The 24,729-nt window shown below is 44.0% G+C and overlaps 1 protein-coding gene across 3 annotated transcripts in view; it reads right to left on the bottom strand.

The window, feature by feature from the left end:
• LHFPL2 (LHFPL tetraspan subfamily member 2) overlaps positions 1–14,329 on the bottom strand; it is a 145,877-nt gene extending 131,548 nt beyond the window's left edge. For all 3 annotated transcript variants that reach the window (XM_061620040.1, XM_061620021.1, XM_061619985.1), the window contains exon 1: positions 14,074–14,329. The gene's annotated coding sequence lies outside the window, so the exon portion shown is untranslated. The remainder of the gene's footprint in view (positions 1–14,073) is intronic.
• Between the last annotated feature and the right edge of the window lie 10,400 nt (positions 14,330–24,729).

Here is a 24,729-nt window from a genome sequence, read left to right as displayed (position 1 = left end):
TAACCTTCACAGGGGTGGAGGGCTGCTTAAAATGGTCCACCTGCAGAGACTTATGGATCCGGATGGTTTCTTGAATGCTCTGGGGGATGTTGCCAGCATGGCTGGTAATACTGCCAAAGCCCTGATTGATCTCTGGAATATGGAGGTGACCCAGGTGGTGGACACTATCACCCCAAATCTCCCTCTCCCACCAGGAATACACTTTGGTTGGCTCAAACCTCGGGCCTGATGAAACAGCAGGAACGATGGCTGGAACAACGACTAAAGCGATGACAGAGAAAAACTCGTTCTGCTTCCAACTGAACACAGGCTAGAGATCATTTTTGTGCCTATCATGTGGTGGTGATGGCAGTGAAGAAAGCTCACTTTTCTGCCACCATTGCATCCATTCAGAGTCATCTGGCAATGCTTTTCTGAGTGGTCCAGGGTCTTTTGGGCTCTTGCCCTACAGTGGATCCTGAGCCCTCAGTCGCTCACTGTGATATGTTTGTGAGGCACTTTGCAGATAAAATTGCCCGCATTTGGACTGACTTGGACTGCTCATTAACTGCAGTTGTGCCAGATGTCCCTGAGGCTTCCTCTGGTCATTTTTCTATGGATACTTTTCAGCTTATAAAGCCTGAAGATGTGGACAGGACTCTGGCAGAAATGAGGGCCACTACTTGCTTTCTTGACCCTTGCACATCCTGGTTAATCAAATCTGCCAGGAGTGGCTGACTGGTTTGCGCTTTCCTGGATGAATCTGATTATCTAGACCACTCTTTCCCAACCAGTGTGCCTCCAGATGTTGCTAGACTACAATTCCCTTCTTTCCTGATCATTGGCAATGCTGGCTGAGGCTGATGGGAGTTGTGGTCCAACAACATCTGGAGGCACACTGGTTGGGAAAGGCTGATCTACACCCTTTTCAATCAGGCTTCAGGCCTGGTCATGGGACAGACACTGCCCTGGTCGCCCTGCTTGATGACCTAAGCTGGGCATCAGACAGGGGGAGTGCATCCCTGTTGGTGCTGCTGGACCTCTCTGTGGCTGTCAATACCATCGACCATGGTATCTAGCTGGGATGGAATTGGGATGCACCGTTTTACAGCGGCTCTGGTCCTATCTGATGGACCAGTCCCAGAAAGTGGTGCTGGGAGACTACTGCTCAACCAGCTGGCTCCTGGCCTATGAGGTTCCATTCTGTCCCTATGCTCTTTAAAATCTACATGAAACCGCTGGGAGATGTCATCTGGAGATTTGCAGTTCAATGTCATCAATATGCTGATGACATACAACTCTATCACTCCCTACCACTTGATTTCAGGGATAGTGCTCATCCTAAACCGGTGCCTCGAGACTGTGAAGGGCTGGATGTGGGCTAACAAACTTAATCCAGACAAGATGGAAGTGTTGCTGATCAAAGGGAAAACTGTGACAGGGATAGGGCTGCAATCTGTTCTGGATGGTGTTGCACTCCCCTTAAAGGAGCAGGTTTGTGGTTTGGGAGTACTCCTGTATCCTGTCCTGCTGCTTGAATATCAGATTGCTGTGGTACCAGAAGTGCTTTTGGCCAACTCAAACTGGTCTACCAGCTGCACCTATTCCTGGAAGCAGTTGACCTGGCCTCAGTGACACATGCATTGGTAACATTGAGGCTTGATTACTGTAACACACTCTACATCTGACTGCCTTTGAAAAGTTTGGAAATTGCAGTTGGTTCAACAAGCAGCAGTCAGAACGTTAACTGGATCACGGCACAGGGAGCATATTGCCCCTGTGCTTTATCGACTCCACTGGCTCCCAATTTGTTTCCAGGTCCAATTCAAATTACTGGTTCTGACCTTTAAAGCCCCAAATGGTCTTGGACCAATGTGTGTGAAGGACCACTTATGCGCATATGTACCTGCCCAGGATTTAAGATCGGCTGCCTCTGGTCTCCTCTGAAATGGAAATGGACTGCCTTCAAGTCGATCCCAACTTATGACTACCCTTTTCATGGTAAGCAGTATTCAGAAGGGGTTTACCATTGTCTCCCTCTGAGGCTAGTCCTCCCCAGATGGCTAGGGCCTGCTCAGCTTGCCACAGCTGCAAAAGCCAGCCCCTTCCTTGTCCGCAACTGCCAGCTGGGGGGCAACTGGGCTCCTTGGGACTATGCAGCTTGCCCATGGCTGCACAGGTGGCAGGGCACGTAACCCCTGAGCCATTCACTGTGGGGGTGATCTTTAGCTGGCCCTTTACACTCAGGAGACAAAAGCAGAGGTGATATTTAGCTGGCCCTTTACATTAAGGAGACAAGAGCAGGGATTTGAACTCACAAACTCTGGACTCCCAGCCAGGCTCTTCTCCCCACTGTGCTATGCCATGCCTGGAATGAAAGATGTTAGACTGGCAGGCACGTGGGAGAGAGCCTTTTCAGCCATGACCCCCAAACTCTAGAATACCCTACCCCAACAAACCTGCTCCACTCCCTCCCTGATAGTTTTCCAGAGACTTCTGAAAACCATCTTGTTCCAGAGACCCTTTGGGAGGGACTGATGGTAGAGCCTGTAACTGATTTTATCCCCCCCTTTTTAGTTTTTACCTCTTTCGTCCCATTTAATATCACTCACCTATATTTCTTAATTGTATTTTATGTATTTTTATCTGTTGTGATGTTTTTGTGATTTTATTGGGCATGATTTTATTGTGAGCTGCCCTGAGTGCCCTATTGTAGGGTAGAAGGGTAGGACAGAAATATTTTAAATAAATAAAAATAAATGAATACCTGAAAGAGAAGTCTTTTTAGGGCTCAAAAGATAACCACTGACACCCTGAATTGAGCATAGACGTTAACAGGCAGATAGTGTAATTCTAAGTAATGCTTTAAGAATTAGTGTATTATTGCTCCACCTAACCACACAGACAGAATTCTTCCAGCCAAACTCTAAATTTTCCATCTGCCTGAACATTCTGAACTTGCCAAATAGTCTTCAAGAGCAGCTGCACGTATAAAGCATCACAGCAGCAAGGCTAGCAGAGCATGGACTACCATAGTTAAGCTATCCAGGAATGGCAGCAGCTAGTAAACCAAAGCTAGCAGCTGGTAAAAGGTACTCTCTGCCACCAAAGCCTGTTGAGTCTCCAGTGACAGAGCTGGACCAAAGAGTACCTCTGGACTGCACACCTGCTCTTTCAGAGGGAATGTTATGTCATCCAGGACAGGAAGAACACAGGTCCTGAAAACCACCTGCCCATAGCACCACCATGCTCAGTTTGTTGGTACTTATTCAGCCCATTACCAAATACAGACAATGGATGGCATTCCAACTAACTTGTTCTGTCATCACAAGGATTTTGACTTGCACAATGGGACTTTGCCCCTGCTTTCCCTGTGCACCCTTCCCCAAATCTGCTCTGGAGGGTCAAGGGAACCCAAGAACATTGGAAGGCACGGGTGGAAGGGGGAGTTCCAGTGGGCAAGTGGAAAACACTGTGTTGACAGAATGAGTCAGTTGGACATCACTCAATGGTTCGGAGTCTGCATAGCCTCATCATACTCAAGATGACAAGAGTTGAACAGATTTCACTGTTACCACCAAACTGAGGACGCCTCACTCTAAACCCTCAGATTACCTCCCCCAGTGGCTTTATAAGATAAAACCATGCGTTATCCCATAGCATAAATGATAGGGTAAAGCAGAAATCTTCCAATGATGCTTGTTGGAAATCATTATGAGCAGAACCATCATAACACTTGCCCTCCTACCCCAACAACCTGTACAGCAACTCCAGCGTGATACTATGGTCAATGGTATCAAAAGCCACTGAGAGATCAAGGAAAATCATCTGAGTCTCACTCCCCTTGTCTCTCTCAAAACAAAATTCATCTGTGAAAGCATCCAACATTTCAGTGTCAAACTCTGGCCTGAAGCCAAACTGAATGGGTTTATACAATCTGTTCCATCCAAAAGCATTTGAAGCCACCCTATCAAGTACCTTGCCCAAAAAGGGCTATTTGCAACTAGACAAAATTGCTGCAATCTACCAAGTCTAGTGAAGGTTTTTGTTTTTTTAAGGATTGGCCTTACCATTGCCTTTTTAAAAGCTTCCTGGACCATTCTGTCCCCCAAAGCGGCATTAATCACTTCCTGGACTCACCCAATGATCCCCCATTTGGTTTAATTAAAGCAGTGGTTCTTAACCTGGGGTACACGCACCCCCGGGGGTGTGAGACACTTTTTCTAGGAGTGCAAGGCGTTGGTCAAGAGATTTTAAAATTTCATTTATCTTAGCTAAGTTAGGCTAAAACACACATTAAAATAAAATTAAAAATGAATGGTATTTTTTCAGGGGGTGCAAGAACATATTTTAGAAATCCAAGGGGTGCTGGCAACGGAAAAGGTTAAGAACCACTGAATTAAAGTAACCAAGATGGGAAAGGCTTGTGAATACTACTAGTTGGCTAAACCTCCTTGTCTACATCCTCAGGCTGAAACTGATACCATCTAACCAAAACTGTTCCATAAATCTATGGGGTGGCCGCATTTGGAATACTGTGTACAGTTCTGGTCACTGCCTCCAAAAGGATATGGTACAGCTGGAAAAGGTTCAGAAAAGAGCAACCAAAATTATCAAGGAGATGGAGCAACTCCCCTATGAGGAAGGGTTGCAGCATTTGGAACTTTTTAGTTTAGAGAAGAGTAAGAAGTGACATGATAGAAGTGTGTAAAATTATGCACAGCATGCAGAAAGTGGATCAAAAAAAGTTCTTCTCCCTTTCTCATAACACTAGAACACAGGGACATCCAATGAAGCTGAATGTTGGAAGATTCAGGACAAAAAAAAGTACTTCTTCACACAGCACGTAATTGAACTATGGAAATTGCTCCCACAAGTGGCAGTGATGGCCACCAACTTGGATGGATTTAAAAGAGACTTTGAGAAGTTCATAGAAGAAAAGGCTATCAATGGCTACTAGCCATGCTGGCTCTTGTGCTGCCTCTACAGGCGGAGGCAGGAGGCTTCCAAATACCAGTTGCTGGAAACTGCAGGAGGGGAGAGTGCTCTTTGCACTCAGGACATGCTTGCAGGTTTCCCATGTGCAACTGGCTGGCCACTGTGAGAATGGGATGCTGGACTAGATGGGCCATTGGCCTGAACCAGCAGGTTCTTCTTATGTTCCTTTCTAACCACACTATACAGTGCTCTGGATACCTCCATAGGAGCTGTAACAGTAATGGCTTCATCAATGCAATGCAGCAATCCTAAAGACTGGCTGTGCAACTGCAACAATTCCCTGGTGGCTACATCCCAGGCTTCTTCTCATTTCATTCATCAACCTCGGAGCTGTTTAGAGCTTTTTTCTAGTTTTAGAAAGAATCTTGAATTGCATGAAAATGAAATATGGGGAAGTACATCACATAGTTTTTTCCGAGAGCCAAACATGTAGATCAAAGCTTTAGAAATTGATCCAGATGTCATGGATCTTCTCTCAACCATGATATAACTGTTATAGTGTCCAAAAATGCTTTCAGTCAGGGTTCCTATACATGTGTCAGTCTTGCTTTTGGCTAGTTATTGGGTGCTACAATTGGGGAGACAGGAACCAGGTAGTACAACATTGTAAATGTGTTCTAGTGCTGCAATTTGGCTTGTGAAATCTCCTAGCCCCAATTTTCTTGTGTGGATCCAGCATTTCCCATCAAATTCTACCAAAGGCCCTATATAGATCTGACCTAGATCTGACCCACACACACTTATTAGTTTCTTGATTCTCAACAGCTTAGGAAGCTTGATTTCCAAGGTCTGCCATAGCCCAGATATATGCTGACAATTTGCCAGTGAATTAGTCGCTAAAGTCTAGTCACAGCTACATGGAGAACTTATGAGTCTTCTACAGACAGATGAGAATCAGTTTCTTGCAATCTTTTTTATTTATTGGCTAAATTGTTAAATCTTGAGTGGCTGCACTTCCTTTGTATAGTAGATATTTGTCTGTGCAAAAAGCCAGTGGTCTGGCTTTTTGACTGACTTTTCAAGGTCTTTTTTTGCCTCCCTATTTCTTTGCGTGCCTGGGTCCCTTACTCCCCAGGTCCTAACTTGGTCTTCCCTAAATCTTCACCCACCAATCCTCACTGATTCAAACCCCATGTCTCCTTTTTTGGCCTCATATTTGCAGACGTCACTCTCTCCATTTTTTTAAATTTACATTTACATCCCATTTTTCTTTCATCTAGGAACCAACGTGATGTACATGTGGTTCCCAGGTTGTCACCTATTCAGGTATTGACCAGACCCAGACCTGCTTAGCTTCATCAAGGTAGTCACCTCATATGCCTTCAGACCATATCCTGGGATCTGGATTCGAATGTCAGTTCCATCCAGTGGCTTCTGCATTTGTGGTGTTCAAATGTACTAGTGTATTTGACCATGAAGATAGCTACCAACCTCAATCCAGCAAGCACCATTCAGGTTCCAACTTCCAACCATTCTTTACAAACCCTCTATTTTGTATAACTGACTCAAGAAAGTAATGAGAATTTGGCAAAAGAATAAAGTAGCACTCCCTTCAAGAGACCTGAAAAGGATAAAAGATGTAAGGAGTCAAGAATATCTCACACTTATCTTTACCTTCTGGCCAGATGCAATTGAAGAAAGAGAGAAATATCATAAACATGTATGTTATAGAATTCACTTTCCAATAAAATGGAGAGGCCATTTTTTCCTGTTTGCTTCTCCAAAGGCCTCTTACTTTTTCTTGGATTGTCTTTAGATAGGTATAACATATTAAGTGTTATTCAAACTATCCAAAAGTAAAGTGTGCATGCATACATGCAGTGATATCACAGGAAGTGACATGCCTGTTCAGCAATAATGATTCATCCACAGCTGTCTACTTAAGGCTCAATGAAATCAGTTCTGCTCATTTATAGATGGCATGGCTGTAAGGAATGGCTGGACAAATGCATGCAAAAAGAAATTATATGCAGCTAAGCAAAACAAACATATTCTGCCATCAAGCAGATTATGATAACATTATGCCATATTTACCTGATCAACATACAAAGTCATCATCTCAGCTATAGACTGGCTACGAAAAGGTTTTCACTATACCTGTAACCTACTAATCCCAGTTATGGCTAAACCTTTAACTGGAATAAACTGCAGTAAACTTCTGCATGGCAATTTTAATGAGCTTATTTCTGTGAAGATGTTACAGTATAGTTGCTGTTGAAAGGCAAAAATAAGATTAAAATGAACAATATTTATTTGAGACCTATCAATGCAAGTGATGATTTGGGCCATGGAATGAGGTCACAATGACAACACTGATATGTGGGAATTCTCATCAAACATAAACAAAACCTGTGAGTATTCTGAACAAGAAGTACACACTATTTTTCATTTTCTAAAAATGTTTCCCATTCATGAGTCTTTACCATTATTGACTGTAAATTACCCCAAGTTTTTTCTGAGTATATCGAAGGGCAAAATTTAACAGAATAAATTGATGCATGGTTACTCACTGCCATGCCTGTTCCTGCAAAGAACATCAGAGGTGTGTCTAAATTAATCCAGATCATGACACTGGTACTGGAAAATATTGCAGATGGCTTGCACCATCCACGCTTCATGGAATCTGTCCAATGACTCTTCCAAATCTATTTTTTTCATGGAATTTAGGACATATCTCCACTAACTTGTAATCTGTTTTCTGTGAGTTTAAGTATCATGGCTTTCCTGTTCCTACCCTCACACAAAGAATCACGAGATTTGTGGTTTGGAGAGCATGCTGATAATTCTGTAATCCATTCCACTACAAATAACAATAGTTCTATAGGTAGACAAAATTACTATTAAGCCATGTCATAGATATGTTGTACCTATTTAAAATGATACATTGTTGGAAAGTATCTTGTTCACACTTCAACAAGATTTCATGATGTTGTTCCCCCGCCTTCACTCTCAGTGGCTCTTTAAACAATTTTTTTCAGCTTCTGTTACCCATATTCATTTGATCAATATAGATGTAATATCATTCATTTCTTCAGCTAATACAAGAGGAGGGTATTACTGACCATGCACAATCCTGGCAACTTTCCAGTCCCAAATCGCAAGAATTCCTTTTCCCACATTTTTACTTTGCTTGAATTACTACAGCAGAATTATTGATGTGCAAAGTGACCACACTCAGCACAGCAGTATTTACATATATTTAGGCTTTTCTTAAAAAGGAGACAGAACTCACAATCCAAAGAACATTAAAAGTATATAGGAACCTAGGAAGCTGCCTTATAGCAAGTCATATTATTGATCCTTAAAGCTCAGTACTGCCTACAATGACTAGCAGTGGCTCTCTAAGGTTTTTTCAGAAGGAGTCTCTCCCACCTGGAGATGCCGGGGATTTAATCTGGGATCTTTTGCATGCAAAGCATGTGCTCTGCCACTAAGAGATGGCCCTTTTCATCATAAATTTACTTTAAATGTGTATCATGCTTTGCATTTGTTCAGTTTTAGTTGTGCAAACCGAGAAAATCATCCAACGAAACAAACATATAACTTTACCCCCTCCTGAATGGCAGCCCTGCCTCCTTCCTCATTTTAACATCCCTGCATTTCAAAAGCAGCTTGCCAACTGAACATGCTGCTAGTGCTCAAAGGGGACAAAGTGGGCTCCACTCCCTTATCATTTAAAGATGCCCCCTTGGCTACTGCTTTTCAAAGGCTATAGGAAAGCATAATTTGGTCAAGAATTAGGAGGTAGTAAGGAGTGGGGGGAGCATTTCCCCCCATAATTTGAGCTCTGCCTGCTCCATATCTGAATGTAACCATATAGTTCTTTAGGATGCCGCCACTGTTGTTTTCTTGGATTAGAAGAAAAGATAAAGGAGTATGCAGAACAATGTATCAGTGTTTTTTTACATTTATGTAAGTTGTTCCAGATCATTTTAATGGAAGACTGTGAGGAAGTTTAACATAACTCCAAGAACTGGCTCTGGGTCTCAGCTGCATTAATTCCCCTCCTGACGAAAAAAACTTGTCATAATTACATATACATATAAAGTAATTACATACACATATAAAGTAGTACTTTCCCCTGTGTTTCCTGGGACATTTTACATTGTGACATAAAAAGATACAACAAGTAAAAATGAATGGAGTATTCAAGGACTAGGCACTTGCCTCTATTCCAGTGTTAAAGCTGGATCTTAATATAACAGTGAATGTTAACAATAACTGTAATGTTACACACAAATGTCCTCCATCTGAACTTCGACAATGTTTTCCTGTTTTTCTGGATTTATCTCCAGCAGTGTCTAAGGGTTACTAGAAATCACTGTACTTCCTACCAAAGAAAGATTATACCCTCGTGGGAAGCTATCCTGCTTGTGATGAAGCATTTTAGTGCCGTGTGAGAATTATGACAAATCACCTTAAAGGCAGGCAAGGCATGACATGTGCAGGGAAAACTCATAACATAATTGTGATTCGGGCCTGTGAGTCAAGTTACCCACAGTTGGTAATTGTGAAGTATGTCACAATTTTTTACATGTGCAGAAAAAGCACAGAATGTGGTACTGGGTACAAAATCCTCCAATTTTTTTAAAAAGCAAGTTTCTAGTCCAAGGTAGGTAGCCTGCAGACTGAGGGTGCATGTTTAATGCAAATGCCAAAAAGGGGGGGGAAACAGGGGAAAGTGCGTGACAAAATGAGTAAGAGAGAGAGAAAGAATATGGAGTGAAAAGAGTGAGAGGGAAAAGGGGTGGCATTAAAAAAGAGAGTGAACAGTGCACACAGTTTTGATAGAGGTCCCATCTACCATGTGTTCAGCCCTGCCCACTGTTCACATGCAGCCCCCTCAAACAGATTAACCCTTAGAAAGTGCAGTTCTCAAAGGAAAAAAAAGGTTCCCTATTCCTACTCTAACTCTTAGAACTGTGAAGATGTGGATTAAAGTGTGAAGGCAATGCCTACTAAAATCTCAGAAGTCAGAGGGGGCAGCTAAACGTTGTTGGGGACATGACTTCAGTCCTCTACATAGCTTACTGATATTGAGCTAAATCAGAATAAATTATGCAAACTAACACTGCAGAATTATGTAAATTAATAAAAATATTTCAATTTCCCCAATGAGCATCATTCACACAAGGCACAGAATACAATTTTTCTAGGCACAGAATTTGAAATATCTTGGCATTATGACACAGCATTTTAAATTTGTGAAGTATACACAACTGTGTCAGTGATTCCTCTTTCAGCTGTCTTACTGTGCATACTAGCAAGGTGCTAGCAGAAGCTTTAAAGCATGTACGCCTGGTAAGGAGCAGATATTTCCTTCATGAAGATCAAAAAGGGCAGCGGCACAGATAGAAACAGTAGCCAAGAATGCTAGTTCTCATTGCTTGGTATAAACCACAGAGTTCTGTCTCCAAAATAAAACTAATGCAAAAAGCAGGTTGGCTTGCTATTGGCCCTTGTTCTTGTCACAGAAGTGCACAGTCTTAAGGGGACCAGAACAGGACCTGTGCCTTCAATGTAAAAGAGCGAATTTCAGCAATAGAAACTTTAAACATCCCTGGAAAAACAAGGCGTACCTGCCAAAATCCCCTTTTAGGCTGTGAGCACACTAGTTACTTCAAAAGCAGCAAGAACTGTTTTTCTGGCTGCATTTTGAAGCGACTCTGCCTTAGGCTGGACACACCTCCCTTCCCCACTGCTGACTACAGACTTTCAGGACCACTCACAGCAAAGTGTTCGCCAATCACTGTTTCTCCCTGAGCCTACAGCAAAGTGTTTCCATTGGCCATACCTGGAGGGGCAACAGGTTGATCCACCAATCAGTTGTGAAATCTGTTTGAAGCTGAATTTTTAAAAAAACTGCCCTGGAGCTGATTTAACCAGGTTTTAGAGTAAAAAGGGGCAGAGTTTGATCAGTGTCTTGTGCCCCCATTTTCAGAAAACAGAGTTGGAAACGCACTGAGACTGGCAAAACAGTAAGTGTATTTCTAATATTATACACATCCGCTGTACAGGATCTCTATCCTCCTTTACATCTATTCAGCCTGTGGAGCTCTTTAGTCCAGGAGAGGGCATCAAAGTTTGTAAAAAGAGATTGTTCCACTACTGTGTACATATAGACCAAAGGTAGCCAATATGGTACCCTCCAGATGTTTTGGACTACAACTCTCATCAGTCCCCGCCAGCATGGCCAATGATCAGGGATGATGGGTGTTGTAGTCCAGCAATATCTGGAGGGCACGATGTTGGGTACCCCTGATGTAGATGCACAAACATACTTAAGTGCATAAGAGCATAGTTTACAGCCTACTCTGCTCACAGAAAAAAAAGTGAAGTACATTTGCTCACTCCTCCTCCTAATCGAGAGTACATGCTGTAGGCCCCCAGGCAAATGTATAGCTGTTTTAGGCATGGAGGTCTGTATCCCCTCCAGCCTTGCCTTGCCGTTCTTTAGCTTCTTCCTAGCAGCTTGGAAGATAGGTCAAAGAACGGTCAATGTGGATAGTTAGCTCATAGCCACCTGGTATCTTATCTGAGGGGCTAACGAGCTTGCCTTGCCAGGGAGTGGTCTGATGTACTGCCAGGAAGAGTAGCTCCAAGATGTCAAGAAGTTCTGCTTGTTAGTAGTGCCAATTAGCACAATATTGTATCACTTTGATTTTGCGAAAACATGACAATCAAATGCTATGCCTCAAAGATCATTGCAATGCTTGTAAGCAGAAATGCTATATAACCACCTTTGATGCCCAGTTTGATTGTTCAGACTGGTCAACAGTTTGTGCAGGACCTTGCAAGTCTGATCCACCTATTGGGTACTCCTGTGTGCTGTAAGTTACTCAATAAACTCTCCTTGTAAGCAAACCTGAATCTGCCTTATCATTTCCTTGGTATCTCTGAAACCTGAAAGCCCACAGCCAGGGCATACACATGCAAAAAGTATCTGGGAAGTTGCCAACTTCCTGGCAACTTTCCTAAGTAGGTATAAGAGCTATGACATTACATCAGTGTTGATGCTTGTAAGCGAACATATTAATTCCTTTGTTTTACTTGGTATTAGTCCAATTTCCTCAATTTAGGAATAAAATGTGTGCTATGTCAAAGATCTGTTCCTAAATTTTCTCTGTATAACAATTGTTAAGTATTCCATGCTTTTCCTTCCCAATACTGCTGGTAATTAAAAAAAAGCCTAGAGAATAAAAACAGCCACAATAATAATACTAATAAAAAGTTGCTAATAAGAGTTGTCCATCACTACATTCCTTGAAGTGATGAGAGTTAATCCAAACAATGCTAGCCTACTGTACAACTTCAATAAAATCTAACATAAACCAGGTCTAGTGTATTCATGAGCGCTTTCTCAACTGTTTCCAACATGCTGCTGTGGTATTGAAAAGTCTGTATGAAGAACCAATGAGCAGGTGAACAAGCCTGCTTTCCAAAGCTATATGAAAATGCAGTTTAATGTACACTTAAGTCTGCAATGCAAGGGACACTAATTTGAGAGCTAGTCCCATTCAACAGGACCTACTCTTGAGTAAGCATGCATTGCCTCTGACTGTAAAAAAACAACGCAGAAGACTGACGGAATAAAATTCCTGCTCTTGTTCTGCAATTCCTCAATTTGCCTTGTGTAATACATTGCTTTCCTAAAAGCAGGTTTAGAAGCCAGCATTCTTCCTGAAATTATTATACCGCTTATTATGCGATGAAAATTGTTATTTCACTTTCCTTAAACTAGTAAAAACTATACGACAAGCAAGAAACCAGAAGGAAGTCCATGGGAAGCAGTAAGAGAGTAAATCTGAAGGTTAACAATGTAATGCAGGAGCCGGGATAACTTCATGCAAGCTAAATTAGTGGAACCAACCATCTGACCTGTCAGTTTGACCTTTTTATGCACCTCACGTCATCATAAAAGTCCCCACAAAAATGCAGCAGGAAAACAGAATGGAGAAGAAGAGCCCCTTATAAAAATCCCCCTATTGCATTATAATTTATGCATGCAAGAGAACTGAAAAGAATACAAAAGTTCTCTCACACACAGGGTTATCAGAACTGCAGAAGGCTCTTCACTCCCAACAAAGGGTGTATGTGCGGAAAGCTAACGGCTCCCTCCTAGCGACCCAACCATTAAGGTTCTCAGGAACGAACAATGCACTCCGGCATTCATTTTCCACACTGGAAAGCCACAGCAGGCAGCAGAGCAATAAAACGACTGGCAGATTTATCTGCCTGCTTCGTCGGCTGCGGAGACGGATGGGAGGCAAAGGGCTTCAGCGGCAACAAACCCAGAGGGTTCTTGTGTAGCCAGGGAGCAATACCCAGGTTTGCACAAGACTCCGCAGCTCAACTACAAAGCCATATATGTACCATCCGCAAAGTTTTGTGCTCTGAGTTTCTTCTCTCCTGGCGTGATGTGTGTGTGTGTGTGTGTGTGTTTAGACGCGCACCTTTCCCTGGTTGCATGGCTGAAACTCCTTTGATCATCCGCTGCCAAACCTGTTTGTGGGATCCCAGCTTTTCTCTGCAGCTGTTTCCAGGACGCTCCAGCACGTAATGAGCCCAAGATCTGCTGCATATGCTCGCTGCCTTATTTTCTCCCACACCCACACGGTCAAACAAACAACCCGGCAGGCTGGAATTTGAGACGATCAAACTAAAAGTTTTAAGGCTGCGAGCCTAAGCATACTTACTCGGAAGCAAATCCCGCTGAAATCCCTGGAAAACTTCCTCCCCACGTTGTTGTTGTTTTCTAAGAGCACAGAATCGTCGATGCGTGAGACACCGGCCAACGAGGCACACGCGCGCGCACACACAAACACACACACACACACACAAGAAGACACAGACCCACACTTTTACCATATTCTAGTTTTCAGGCACATAGCAAGAGCTGAGCCCGCAGGCGAGCCAGAGTCGTCGCCCCTCTCCGGCCCCTTTACTTGATCGCATCCGAAGTTGATTAGCACATGGAGGGAAGTTTGCTCCGCAAACGCCGCCACCATGCCCAGTGCCTCTTTGCCCGCTGACCTCTCTCCATGCATATTCAATGAATGGAAAGGAATCCCACAATTGTTTCCCCCTCCGACTTACCCGCCGTCCAAGGGTGCTGCTTCAGCGCTGTTGCGTTGCAGATTTTCCCCGGCTAGTAAATCCCCAGTGCCAGGAAGGAAGCGGCCCTGAGCACGCGTGCTTGGAGTCTTCCCAACTTTTTTTTTTTTTTTGCCACCTCAGCCCAGGCGTCCCCTCCCCCCCAGGCCTCACCGCGGCCAGTCCAGAAGGAGCAGCTGGACCTTCCCTTCCTTGCACTTCCAGCGGGAGGGAAGGAGCGGTGTGAAAGAAGCAAGGCTGCCTTCTTGCCCTGCCCTCCCTTGCCCTGCCCGGTCCTGGACCAGCCCACTCGACACTGACGTCGGCACCCCCGCGCCGCCGCCTCTGTCTCCGCCTGCCTTCCCCTTCTCTTCCCTCCCAAAGCCGCCAGGTTAAAAGAGGGGAATGAGTCCGGGGGCAGCATAGGAAAGAGGGAGAGTGTCGGAAAGCTATAGGGGTGACCTGAGGAGAAGCAGCCTCAAAGATTGTAATGGGGAATCTCAACGACTTGAAGGGAATAGGAAGGAGGTCTGTGAGGGAGAGGCGGTGCGATGCGGTACCCAAGTCACCGTGAAAGGAGGGGGCTATCGGGGTTGAGGGGCAAAAAAGGAGGGCGTGGGGAACAAGCAGGAGTGTAGTCATCTAGGGTCTGGGGGAGTCTTAGACCCCTTGTGTTTTTGGGAACAGGGCCCCCTATATCGCTAGCATCGTACAAGCCAATCAGCATGAAAAGTATTAGCCACTGAGAAGAGTCTTCTAACATGCTTCCTTCTCCTTTCCTGCCGATTGGAACCAATCAGAGTGAAAGGAGGTGAGTCAGCCACTGAGAAGACTCTTTTCAGTAGCTCTCCCCTTTCATGCCGATTGGCTCCTAGGGACTGCTGTTATTATGGGAGAAGGCATTAGCAAGGATCTCATTCTCAACCCAGGAGCAAAGAAGGGGGCATGGCTGTGACCCTGTGACTATCATGAAATTGCACTTCTGAAATTGCCACTACAGTGGTGGGAATAAGTGCCAAGGAACAAGGGCGCCAGGGAGTTTTCTAACTTGGATGGGAATATTATGTTCATGTGCACGAGCTTTCATAACCTGCAAGAGAAGTCAGTGTATGGCAACTATGCTGAAGCTTGAAGACGAGGACTTGGGGGTCAGAGGTATGGGTACCCGATGACTTGCTGATGCGGGGTGGGCTCAGGGAGCGAGGCTCCTCCTGAGGGAAATGTGCAGCTTCCTGAGGGAAAATTTATTATTATTATTTGATTTATATTTATTTGTATATAAAATGTGGATACAAGTTTGAAAAGAGAGGGGAGGGCTTTGAGGGGTGATAAAGACGGAGACGGAGGTGTTCCCTGTATCTGTTGGTCAACAACATAGGCAACGGTGGGAAAGAGAGAACCGGATAGGAAACAATCTCTGAAGGAAGCAAAATACACATACAGAATATCAATGTATGTGTGTACGTGTATAAAGAAGAGGATAAAAAAATAGGCGTGTGATGATGTAATGGGGAAGATTTCTTTCTGAGGGAGAGTTCCTGAGATCATGAAAGGATTAGGGGAAAGATGAGAAGTCATGTGGGGGGCTATTGTCGGGGCGGTGCAGATAAACGGTCCTGGGGTCCCTGTGGTGTCCCTGCCCTCCCACGTGAAAGGAAAATAGTCCACCCGAGGAAAGACTGCTAGAACGTGTAACCGCGGCAAGCTCCTGTCTTGGACAGCTGAAGCGAAGGCTGGCCGCACATCAGCCTGCCCCGCGCTGCACGCCAAGGCAGAGCGTCCCAAAAGGCGCGGACGAGGTCGGCCGCTGTGTGTTGATAGGACGGAGGCCCCGCGGCTCCCAGCAGCGGGCGGGGAGGAGTGAGCGTGGCAGACATAATAAAGAGTTCATGCATGGAGCAAGAAGGGAGGGGAGAGGAGGAAAAAGGAGCCTCAGATCATGCCGCGGGGGTTACGGAACTCCCAGTCTCTGCAGCTCATTACGAGCATGTTGGGAGGGACGGAAGGAGCGGGCACAGGCTGTAGCTGATGCAACGAAAGGGTCACGGCGAAGCTGGCCTGTGGGAAAACCCAAGACTTGGGCAAAAGACAAGGCGGTTGCAGGAACTAGGGAGTTCCCGCCAACCTCAGCTACTTTTTGGCTTTCTCTCTGTGTGTGTGTGTGTGAGAGAGAGAGAGAGATAATGGTACTAGCTTGGTGCCTCCCTGCCAAAAACACTGTTAAGCACCAAACGGAGAGAATTTCCCGAAACTGGATGCAAAGCTGAACTGCAGTCATGTCCTTGGGAAAGAAAGGAATTGAACACTCTCCTTGACTGTCTCAGAGAGGAAGAAAAACAACGACCAGGCATGAGATTGTGACTCAAATAAATAAAAAACTAAAATACAACACTGTGTTCAGTGTGCGTTTGCATATTGTCGTACACTGTTAGTGTTTTGATTATGAATTTTTATTGGATTATGATTTGCATATTTTCTTGTGCATGCTTATTAAACAATGCAAGACTATTTAAAAGGCTCTGGAGTGCCCCGTTATGTAAGGCAAGCAACAACAACAACAAAAGGCTCAATATTTTATAAGTTCTAAAAATAGCACCTGTTGAAACAATAACTTGAAACATTACATACATGATCTACCTGATGAAATCTACAAATGTGCCAAATTTCAGTCCGATCCTTATAAACATTGCCACAGCTACTGCAAAGATGACTGCCGAAAACTGACATAAGAACATAAAGAACATAAGAACATAAGAAGAGCCTGCTGGATCAGGCCAGTGGCCCATCTAGTCCAGCATCCTGTTCTCACAGTGGCCAACTAGGTGCCTGGGGGAAGCCCGCAAGCAGGACCCGAGTGCAAGAACACTCTCCCCTCCTGAGGCTTCCAGCAACTGGTTTTCAGAAGCATGCTGCCTCTGACTAGGGTGGCAGAGCACAGCCATCACAGCTAGTAGCCATTGATAGCCCTGTCCTCCATGAATTTGTCTAATCTTCTTTTAAAGCCATCCAAGCTGGTGGCCATTACTGCATCTTGTGGGAGCAAATTCCATAGTTTAACTATGCGCTGAGTAAAGAAGTACTTCCTTTTGTCTGTCCTGAATCTTCCAACATTCAGCTTCTTTGAATGTCCACGAGTTCTAGTATTATGAGAGAGGGAGAAGAACTTTTCTCTATCCACTTTCTCAATGCCATGCATAATTTTATACACTTCCATCATGTCTCCTCTGACCCGCCTTTTCTCTAAACTAAAAAGCCCCAAATGCTGCAACCTTTCCTCGTAAGGGAGTCGCTCCATCCCCTTGATCATTCTGGTTGCCCTCTTCTGAACCTTTTCCAACTCTATAATATCCTTTTTGAGATGAGGCGACCAGAACTGTACACAGTATTCCAAATGCGGCCGCACCATAGATTTATACAACGGCATGATGATATCGGCTGTTTTATTTTCAATACCTTTCCTAATTATCGCTAGCATGGAATTTGCCTTTTTCACAGCTGCCGCACACTGGGTCGACATTTTCATCGTGCTGTCCACTACAACCCCGAGGTCTCTCTCCTGGTCGGTCACCGCCAGTTCAGACCCCATGAGCGTATATGTGAAATTAAGATTTTTTGCTCCAATATGCATAATTTTACACTTGTTTATATTGAATTGCATTTGCCATTTTTCCGCCCATTCACTCAGTTTGGAGAGGTCTTTTTGGAGCTCTTCGCAATCCCTTTTTGTTTTAACAACCCTGAACAATTTAGTGTCATCAGCAAACTTGGCCACTTCACTGCTCACTCCTAATTCTAGGTCATTAATGAACAAGTTGAAAAGTACAGGTCCCAATACCGATCCTTGAGGGACTCCACTTTCTACAGCCCTCCATTGGGAGAACTGTCCGTTTATTCCTACTCTCTGCTTTCTGCTTCTTAACCAATTCCTTATCCACAAGAGGATCTGTCCTCTTATTCCATGACTGCTAAGCTTCCTCAGAAGCCTTTGGTGAGGTACCTTGTCAAACGCTTTTTGAAAGTCTAAGTACACTATGTCCAATGGATCACCTCTATCTTTATGCTTGTTGACACTCTCAAAGAATTCTAATAGGTTACTGAGACAGGACTTTCCGTTGCAGAAGCCATGCTGGCTCTGCTTCAGCAAGGCTTGTTCTTCTATGTGCTTAGTTAATCTAGCTTTAATAATACTTTCTACCAGTTTCCCAGGGACAGAAGTTAAGCTAACTGGCCTGTAATTTCCGGGATCCCCTCTGGATCCCTTTTTGAAGATTGGTGTTACATTTGCCACTTTCCAGTCCTCAGGCACGGAGGAGGACCCAAGGGACAAGTTACATATTTTAGTTAGCAGATCAGCAATTTCACCTTTGAGTTCTTTGAGAACTCTCGGGTGGATGCCATCCGGGCCCGGTGATTTGTCAGTTTTTATATTGTCCATTAAGCTTAGAACTTCCTCTCTCGTTACCACTATTTGTCTCAGTTCCTCAAAATCCCTTCCTGCAAATGTTAGTTCAGGTTCAGGGATCTGCCCTATATCTTCCACTGTGAAGACAGATGCAAAGAATTCATTTAGCTTCTCTGCAATCTCCTTATTGTTCTTTAGTACACCTTTGACTCCCTTATCATCCAAGGGTCCAATCGTCTCCCTAGATGGTCTCCTGCTTTGAATGTATTTATAGAATTTTTTGTTGTTGGTTTTTATGTTCTTAGCAATGTGTTCCTCAAATTCTTTTTTAGCATCCCTTATTGTCTTCTTGCATTTCTTTTGCCAGAGTTTGTGTTCTTTTTTATTTTCTTCATTCGGACAAGAGTTCCATTTTTTGAAGGAAGACTTTTTGCCTCTAAGAGCTTCCTTGACTTTGCTCGTTAACCATGCTGGCATCTTCTTGGCCCTGGCGGTACCTTTTCTGATCTGCGGTATGCACTCCAGTTGAGCTTCTAATATAGTGTTTTTAAACAACTTCCAAGCATTTTCGAGTGATGTGACCCTCTGGACTTTGTTTTTCAGCTTTCTTTTTACCAATCCCCTCATTTTTGTGAAGTTTCCTCTTTTGAAGTCAAATGTGACCGTGTTGGCAATTGGCCGGTTACATGTATGTTTAATTTAATAGCACTGTGGTCACTGCTCCCAATCGGTTCAACAACACTTACATCTCGCACCAGGTCCCGGTCCCCACTGAGGATTAAGTCCAGGGTTGCCGTCCCTCTGGTCGGTTCCATGACCAACTGGTCTAGGGAATAGTCATTTAGAATATCTAGAAACTTTGCTTCTTTGTCATGACTGGAACACATATGCAGCCAGTCTATGTCCGGGTAGTTGAAGTCACCCATTACTACCACATTTCCTAGTTTGGATGCTTCCTCAATTTCATATCTCATCTCAAGGTCTCCCTGAGCATTTTGATCAGGGGGACGATAGATCGTTCCCAGTATTAAGTCCCTCCTGGGGCATGGTATCACCACCCACAACGATTCTGTGGAGGAGTCTGCCTCTTTTGGGGTTTTGAGCTTGCTGGATTCAATGCCTTCTTTCACGTATAGAGCGACTCCGCCACCAATACGTCCTTCCCTGTCCTTCCGATATAGTTTATATCCAGGGATAACCGTATCCCACTGGTTTTCTCCATTCCACCAGGTCTCCGTTATGCTCACTATATCAATGCTCTCCTCTAAGACCAAGCACTCCAGTTCTCCCATCTTGGTTCGCAGGCTCCTAGCATTAGCGTACAGGCACTTGTAAGCAGTGTCTCTCTTCAAGTGTCTTTGGCACTTGTGGTTAGGCCTGTGGTAATTTTGCTCTTCTGAATTTATATCCTGTGCCCCTGCTCTCACAATGCCTACTTCTAGGCCTACCCCTTTTAAAATTTCATCATTTCTTTGGTTTTTATCCCAGGGGGGAGGTTTATTCCGAACCGGACCTTTCTCAGCTCCTGTCGGGTTTCCCCCCTCAGTCAGTTTAAAAGCTGCTCTGCCACATATGTTCCCTTTTATCTCCAGTTTTTGAAAATGCATGTTTTCCCCCCCAGTTTTAATGAAAACTACTGATGTAGTTTATTTGGGCTTATTGAGAAACACAATCTTTCATTGGTTTGAAAGGTTTGAGCAGCTGCTCAAAAGTTAAGGTTTCTCTGTCCTATTGAAGCCTCCGTTTGCTTAGCAACTATGAACAAAAGAAGGCGGTGCATGTGCAGTTTAATTTTTGAAGTGGGAATTTTGCCAGCACACCAGTGCCTACAGGGGCAGCCACTATGTGCAATATTTATTCCTTCAGTTGTGGAATATAACAGTGTGGTACAGTCATTACTTGAGGTGTCACCAATCTTTTTGTGTCTGTGGACAACTTTGGAAATCTGAGAAACTCCCGTGGAGACCACGCACCACAAACATACAAGTGCCCACTCCTGCAACCATGCATACACAGCATGCAGCCAAGTGCATGTGTAACATGTTTCAACTATGCATGCACAACACCATATAACCTTGTGTGTGCGCGTGCGCTCTAGGGAAGTGCACAGCCCCCCATCTGCCCCAGCCCCAGAACCAGGCCTCCTCAGTTAGGCCAGGCTAATGTGGTGGGGCTAATGTTTAATTAGATTTTTCAAAAATTAAAAACCTCGATGGTGGGCTTAATGAGAGCCAGTAAACTGAGTCTGAATCCTAGCAAGACGGAGGCGCTGTGTGTTTGCAGTTCCTGAATTCAGATAATTTGTCAGTTGCCTGCTTTGGATGGGGTCATACTTCCCTCTGAAAGAGCAGGTTTGTACTCTGGGGGTGCTCCTGGATCCATCTTTGTCACTAGGGGCTCAGGTGACCTCAGTGGCTAGGAGTGCCTTTTACCACTTTTGGCTAGTAAGAGAACTGCGGCTATTTCTGAACTGGGATTGGTTGATCTGGAAGCTGCAGCTGGTGCAAAATACAGCAGCATGACTGCTGACTGGGGCAGGGTATTGCCAATATGTCACTCTGCTGCTGAAAGAATTGCACTGACTGCCCATTAGCTACCGGGCTAAGTTCAAGGTTCTGGTTTTGGTGTACAAAGCCCTATACAGCATGGGACCAGGATACCCAAAATACCATCTTACCTCTTATATAACCAGCTGATCACTATGCTCTGCAGGTGAGGGCCTCCTGCAGATATCATCTTATCAGGAGGTCCATTCTGCACAACACAGGAAGTAGACCTTTAGTGTAGTGGCACCTACCCTGCGGAATTCCCTCCCCTTAAATATTAGACAGATGCCATCTCTGTTATCTTTTCAGGGTCTACTAAAGACCTACCGCTTTCAACAAGCCTTTTAAGCAGAGACCTTATCCCAGTCTGTGTCTGTGTTGGGATTGCTTTTTAAGGTGTTTTTAAAGATTTTTTTTTTTAAGATGTTTTTAAACACGTTTTAATGTATTTTAATGTCTGTTTTTATGATGTTTTATAGTGTTTTTGTTTGCCACCCTGGGCTCCTACTGGGAGGAAGGGTGGGACATAACATTATTATTATCAATCATCATCATCATCAACAACAGCAACAACATATAGCTGGGAGGAGGACGAGGGAGACATTGCATCTCCTCCACCACCACCCCACCCTGAGAGCAAGTGGATTCAGTTCTGCAGGGTGCTCCTTCATATGCAGTTCTCTGTAGGGAAGGCATGCTTGCCAAGGAGCAGTCCACCAAATCAATGGCTCTGCACAAGAGCTGTTGAATGGTGGCATTGATCCATGGGGTGGTGCTTCACAGCTGGGACATCAGACAGGAAGAAGAGCTCCTACTTTCTCTCAGGAAGATGCAGCCAGCGGTCAGTTAGGACTTGGCTTTTTTGCAGGTTCTCCTGCCTGATGCCTGCCTTTCCTTCCTGCCTGATACCCCACCCCCTGACAGCCCTGGATCCCGCTGGGCCACCTGATCCAGCCTGCAGAGAAAGTTTCTTCAGAGTATTCCAGGCCAACACAATTTTGGATGGTGGTTGTTAGCAGGAGTGCAGCTTGTGAATCGACTGAGCTGAGCCAGTGTGGTGAAGTGGTTAGAGGGTTGGACTATGACCCGGGAGACCAGGGTTCAAATCCCCACTCAGCATATGAACTTCACTGGGTGACCTTGGGCCAGTCACTGCATCTCATCCAAACCTATCTCACAGGGTTATTGTGGGGATAAAATGGAGAGAGGGAGAAGCATGTATGTCACCTTGAGCCCCTTGGAGGAAAGGCAGGATATAAATGCAATAATAAAATAAAACTGTACTAGTTCTTGGGAAGACCTGAGCTTGCCAGGGTGACACAAACTTTACTTACAATATTAATTGCTGCAATGTGCTTTACATGGGGCTACCACTGAAGAGTCCCCAGAAATGGCAATTGGTCCAGAAGGCTGCTAGTGGCTGTTCACCCATAGGACCATGCAACAGTTGCATTTGTTGCCAGTTCATTTCTGCATACAGTTCAATGTGTTGGTGATTACTTTTGAATCCCTAAATGGTTTAGGCCCAAGACCCTCTCCTCATATATCCACCTGGAGACTCCCTGGAGGAAAGGCCAGCCCAAGACATTTTGCTGCCTAAGGCAAAGACAAAACTGCACCTCCACCCCATTCCTCATTACAAATGTTGACTGGGCTGGCAATTGAAAATTACTTCTACACTGGCAACAGGACATTGTCCTTCACTGTACTTGAAGGCAGCAGGATGGCTTAGGGTGTACTGGCCTGGCCACATGACACACTTAGCTCTATTTTCTCCAAGTTCCTCAGCATCTGCTGCCTCCCCCTCCCTCAGCCTACTATGTTCTTCTTTATGTCCCAATAGTAACTCAAGCATAGCTGGTTAGGACACTATATAGAGCAGCCTTTTTTTCCTACCAGGTTGACAATTATTTTGAGGCTGTCCCTTTGGTTATTTAGACGGGGGTGCTTTCACACTACAGTTTATTCAGTTATTCCAACGATTTCTTACCTAGTAATTTGCATATTATATTTTATATTTCACACGATGTAAAAGCTAATTCTGGAAATCTAGTGGAATATAGTGATAGTTTAGCGCTAATTTTCATGATAAATAATACTAGAAATAATCTGTTTGCAATAGGGTTGACAGGTCAGAAGTATCCCAAACCATGAGATTTCAGGGGTGAGCTCCAGTGATGTCACAGGGATGAGCTCTAGTGATGTCATACGGGTGGGCCCTGGTTATGTCATTAAGCATGATACATTAAGCATCAGCCACAGTTGCTTGGAGCACACCGCTCAAACAAAAAAAAATATCTGATTGGAAATTAAGATAGACGTCTTAGCTAAGTGAGGGCGCTCCCAGTCCAGCTGAAGTGACAGGATAATTCTTTCTCACCTGCTTGTCAGTTTGGTACCAGGCCAAGTTCAAGGTGTGCTTTCCATGTTATGGGTTCCACATAGTACTTGTTCTGCTCTTGTAGGAAATCGATCCTTTAGTGTTGCAGCACCAACACTTTGGACCTCCCTGCCTACTGACAATAGGTAGGCACCTTCATTGTACTGTTTTCAGCAACTGCTAAAAATATTTTGTTTCTAACTCATTGTTGGTTTTGAATGTTTTTAAATACCTGTTTTTGTTTCTGCCAATAATTTCATTGTTTTAATTCCTTCTGTAAACCGCTTTGAGGTTTTTTACAATAAAATAGTAAATAAATGTTGTAGATAAAATACTTAAATAAATTTCAGAGTCACTGTGGCCCTTGTGAACAAAGGAATCTGCGTTATACTGACTCAGGCCATTTGGTACCATCTAGCTCAGTACTGATGACATGGACTAGCATTGGCTGTCCAGGATTCCAGGCAATAGTCTCTTCCAGAGATTGAATTTTGGACCTTTGCATGCAAACCATATGCCCTACCACTGAGCTACAGCCCTTCCCCTGTTTAAAAAAGTATATTTTATAGTTGTTATTTTTAATTCACTAATGAATGCACAGCATACTAGGGCAGATCCACACCATGCATTTAAAGCACATTCAACATACATTTGAAGTATATGAATCCCACCACAGAATAATGGAATTGTAGTTTGTTAAGGCTGGTAGGAACTATAACTGTGAGGGGGAAACTATACTTCCCAGGATCTTTCGGGGAAAGTCATGCACTTTAAATGTGAGCTGGATATGCTTTAAATATATTATGTGGATCTGCATTACTTCGTAAACTGCCTGCATATGAATCATTTTAATTATTTTTTTAAATGGAAATAAGCTACAATGTTTACTTGGTGACTATGGGCTACTCACTATCTCTCAGACTAATCTGCCCCTCAGGATGAAAACAACAGAGGGGGACCATGACCACACCAAGGAAGGACACACTTAAAATGTAGACAAAATAATAACATACAACCATAGTGTGAAATCAGATACATATTGAGACACAGTATGAAAAAATACTTATATAAGCAAGAATGTCAAAGATGTTTTTTATTTACAAAACATGTAAATATATTTATAGTGCAATCCTATGCATGTTTACTCAGAAGCAAGTCCCAATGTATTCAGCGGGGCTTACCCAAATAGGGAAGCATGCACAGGACTGCCATTCAGTGATATGGAGCTTTGCTTACTCAACCCAAAATTCAGAATCATGCCACTATAAGCTATTTTGCAATCCTATGCATGTTTACTCAGAAGCAAGTCCCAATGTATTCAGATCTCCTGC

Source organism: Rhineura floridana, chromosome 1 (assembly GCF_030035675.1).
Source record: "Rhineura floridana isolate rRhiFlo1 chromosome 1, rRhiFlo1.hap2, whole genome shotgun sequence".
NCBI lineage: Eukaryota > Metazoa > Chordata > Lepidosauria > Squamata > Rhineuridae > Rhineura > Rhineura floridana.
This window is presented reverse-complemented; position numbering and strand designations above follow the sequence as displayed.